Source organism: Danio aesculapii, chromosome 11, assembly GCF_903798145.1.
Source record: "Danio aesculapii chromosome 11, fDanAes4.1, whole genome shotgun sequence".
Lineage (NCBI taxonomy): Eukaryota > Metazoa > Chordata > Actinopteri > Cypriniformes > Danionidae > Danio > Danio aesculapii.
The window spans coordinates 889,875-894,636 of NC_079445.1; positions in this window are offsets into that span (position 1 = coordinate 889,875).

Sequence of the window (4,762 nt, forward strand, 5' to 3'; positions counted from 1 at the left end):
CTCCAAACACCCCCAACTCACACCTGATTAATAGTCTCTAGTAGTCTTCAACACCTTGATTATTTATTTATCTGCTGTGTTTGATCAGGATTGGAGCAAAACTGTGCAGAACTGTGGCCCTCAGTCATTTTTAGACCTACTGTACTGTATGCACTAAACCTATCGCTGCATCCCTTGCTCTTTTCTTTCTTTGGGTAGGATTAGGGATGTAAAATAAGATCATACTTTAGAACTTTGGGACTAGTGGTGCTGCACATTGATGGATTTGCTCCAGACTTTCAGCAGTGAAAATTAAACTGCAATGAACTAAACTAAACTCTGAAAACTGGACTGACACAGTTTCAGTTTACTAGAACTTCTATGTTATGCTGCTTTGACTCAATCTACACTGTAAACGTGCTATAGAAATAAAGATGAATTGAATTTATAAGCGATAATAAACAGTTAACATCTTAATAACTGACAGTATAGTTAATCGTGTGAATTGTTAGTTAAAGTGTTTTTGTTCCACTTTACACTCAGATGTAGTTTAATACTGGAGCTCCACTGGGAATATTAAAGAGTTAACTGCAGAAGGAGATTAATTAAACTCACTCAAACTCTCTTAAAGGTTGGTACCTTAAATAACTCCGAGTTATTTATTTTTTCTAATTAAATTAATAGGACCAAATTTAATCAAATGTTTGGGTTATTGCATGTTTTACCCAGTTTGGGTCTAAATAACCTAGAATTTCTTCTTGAGATGTGTTTGGTTTCTGACATTTTCTCCAAACATCTTTCTTTGTGTTTAGCAGAGCAAAGACAGCAAAATGGGTTTGAAATTCATTTAAATTTTGTGTGAACTGTCCCTTTAAAAGCGTTGAAACTTTTATTTTATTAATGCTTTTATCAATTATTGGATTAATTATTTTATTAATAATTACATTCTGATTTTCAAGAGTTCACACTTAGCTGATGATTCATCAATAGCTTGTTTGGCATGCTGTCAAGGGATCCTCGAGCCCGGGGCTTCCTCCCGTTTGCAGAGCGAGAGGGGAGCCTGAGCTCGGTGGATCTCAGAACTCCCCGTCTGCAGTAGCTAAGGGAACACATGAGGAAAAAAAAGGGGGCTAGACAAATGTTTCATTGTTATGCATGATGTATATATTTGGATGGTGGGAGGAAACCGGAGAACCCGGGGAAAACCCACGCGGACACGGGGAGAACATACGAACTCCTCACAGAAACACCTACCGACCTGGCAGGACCAGGGTTGGCAGTGTTCTTGCTGTGGGGCTAACAGTGCTAACCACTGGGCCTCCGTGCCGCCCGATCTAAAGTGAAGGAGGAGAATGGGGAGGAAGGGGGGTTTCTTCCAAACGGAGATAAAGTGGACTGAAAACTGTGGTTATTTATAGTAGCTTATGGCTCATATGATTGGATGATACTGATTAGCTTAATATGAGACCGGCTGTGATAAATCATAAGCACGTGATCCTCTCGAAATTAGTTTATTAATAAACCTCACTTAATATTTGTTTGTTGAGACACAATGCATTGTTACAATCAAACCTATTCCTAATCAAACCATAAGATTAAGATATTAACTTGAGCAAAATGATGAAAGAAATGAAGAACGATGAGGAAAGATAGTATGATTTGCTTGAAAAATGAACAGCAGCGGTATAGACTCAAACTATTAATTCCACTGGCTGATCTTTATTTTTGTTTCGAGCGTAATTTTGACACATTTTCAGAAAACTAATTTGATGTTATTTTGCTTCTGCAATAAATGTATGTTGATTTAAGAATGTTAGGACATTCGTCCAGTGTGTGTGATTTTTAAAAGCACCAATGTTGATTTGCCCTTAAAGAGAAAAATAATAATAATGTGCTTTTCAGTGTGCATGAATTTGAGTGCATTCGTCACTCTCAGGTTTGGCTCTGATATATAGAGCACTATTGAGACAGATTTACAATTATAGGACGTGCAGCGCCTGAAGTGAATTACCTCCAGCACATCTGTCATTGGCTGAGCACTGAGACTCCTCCAAATGTCTGGTCCCTGATCAACCCCCCACCCAGACCACATTTAACATGCCAATTGGATCCACAAGCGCAGGCTATTATATCACAGCGGTGGTAGTGTATGTGGGCCACAGGGAACGGCAGAATGTTAAAATCCACAGTGCAACCTCGGAGATGAATCAATATCAGTTAAACATAAACAAAAAAAAAACATTACATTTGCAAATGCAGTCGATGAGATGAACAGTTTACGTGGAGTATTTGCATTTATGAGTGTATTTTTGTTAAATACAGTAGCTTTATCTTTATAAAGGTTTATATAGGCATTTAAATGCATATAATTGTCCATGGAGTATTTGCATTTGTGAGTGTATTTTTGTTAAATAGCTTCCCTGATCAATAAATCATGTTTTTTTTTTTGGTCACACTTTATTTTAATCTATATTTCAGGCTATTAACAAAGCATTAACTAACGCTATTAGATTAATAAACTACCAATTTGCTGCTTAACCTTAATCAACCCTTAAAATAAAGCTATATAGTCATTCTGAGATACGTTTACTTGAGTGAATGAAATGAACATGAAGCAATGCTTTGCTTTAAAAAAAAGGATGAGTGTATTTATGTTAAATAGCTTGCCTGAAAAATAAATCATGTTTTATTTTAATGTACAATTCTTGCTATTAACAAACCATTAACTAAGACTATTTGATTAATAAATCAATAATTAGCTGCTTATTAATATTTAGTAAGGTACTGTAGTAGCTGGTTTCAGGTATTGGGTAGGATTGGTGATGTAGAATTAGATCATACTTTATAAGCAATATTAAAGAGTTAATATCTTAATAATTGACAGTAGTTAATAGTGTGAATTGTTACTTATACTAAAGTGTTTTTGTTCCACTTCACACTCAGATGTAGTTAAATACTGGAGCTCCTCTGGGACTATTAAAGAGGTAATTGCTGAAGGAGATTAATTAAACTCTCTGGACAGAATCCATCAGGGCATCTATTAATCCACCATCAGGTCACAGGAATCATCATGCCTGCTGTACATCATATCCTACAGTAACGTTACAGCACTTAAAATAGATATTGTGTGTAATCATCTTTATATACACCTTCAAATCAGTATGGAATGGAATGGTAGTATGGAAAATGCAAATAAAAAGAAGAAAGTACTGATTTCTACATTTACTTTGACTCGTATTTCATTGCGGACAATAGAACAAACATTAATTATTATAATTAAATAAGGAATTATTATTCCTCATGATGATTTTTATAGTTTTTTCCCCTAAATAAACACACTGTAATGTTGCCGTTTCTTTTCACAACTCTTAAAGACACTGAAGACACCAAGTTATGAAGAGTTTTAGGTGTAATTTTGTCCCGTTCTTCCTGCAAACAAGTGGACAACAGTACGGGGTCAACATTGTAGCTATAGTGCTTCAAAATGCACTACACATTCTCAATTGGAGACAGGTCGGGACTGCAGGCAGGCCAGTCAAGTCCCTGTATCCTCTTAGTCTGCAGCCAGAACTTTGTAATGTGTGCAGAATGTGGTTCTGGATTGTCTTGTGTGGTGCACATTATACCCTACAGTAACGTTACAGCACTTAAAATGGAGACGGTGTGTTTTTGAATGATATTTTTCCTTCTTAATCATCTTTAAATAGAACAAAAATGAGCTTTCGTTTTAATTTACATATTAAAAAAAAGCAATATCATCATAAACATTTTATTTAAATTAAATTAGTTATTGCTTACTGGAAAAACAACCAGATCTACCAGTTAGAATTAAATAATATGTTTTTTTTCTATTGAATTAACCCAGCAGGCACAGGAAGTTAACATGACGTCAGATTAACGTTGTACCCCAACGTCGTGGGATGTTGCATTTTGGGTGAAAATGAAAATCGGGTTAACGTCAGAACTCAACATCAGTCTGACACTAGTGCCATCGTGGTAACGACACACAAGCTGTAACATCATTAGATGTTGATACTAGGTTGTTTTTAGGTTGTCATGGATTTTGGTCACTTTCCATCACAACCTAAAATTAACCAAAGATCAACGTCTACTGATGTTACAGCTTGACGTTGTGTGGACGTTACCAATATAACGTCTATTAAACGTTGGATTATGGTTGCCATACCTCACAAATAAATGTCAGTATTTGACGTCAATATGACGTTGGTTTAAGATGCTGGCTTGACGTTGGATTTTGGTCACTTTCCAACACAACCTAAAATTAACCAAAGATCAACATCTACTGATGTTACAGCTTGACGTTGTGTGGATGCTACCAATATAACATCTATTTAACGTTGGATTATGGTTGCCTCACAAATAAATGTCAGTATTTGACGTCAATATGACGTTGGTTTAAGATGCTGGCTTGACGTTGGATTTTGGTCATTTTCCAACACAACTTATAAATAACCAAATATCGTCATTTAATGTCATTATTGAATTGCAAAATAACGTTGTCTTTAGACGCTGGCTGGATGTTGAATTTTGGTCACCCTACATCACAACCTAAATCGAACCTAATATTAATGACGTTGTGTGCCTGCTGTGAAGTTTGTTTTTCTGTTGCCACTAATAGATTTAAAATCCTAATCGAAGATTGTTTAGATATTCGTAATGAAAAATGACATTGTTTTCATCCAGTGCATCTTTGCATTTGAACTGGCCTTTCTCCAAATGTATAATTGCAATGCATCGATTATTGAACACAAGACATGAAGCG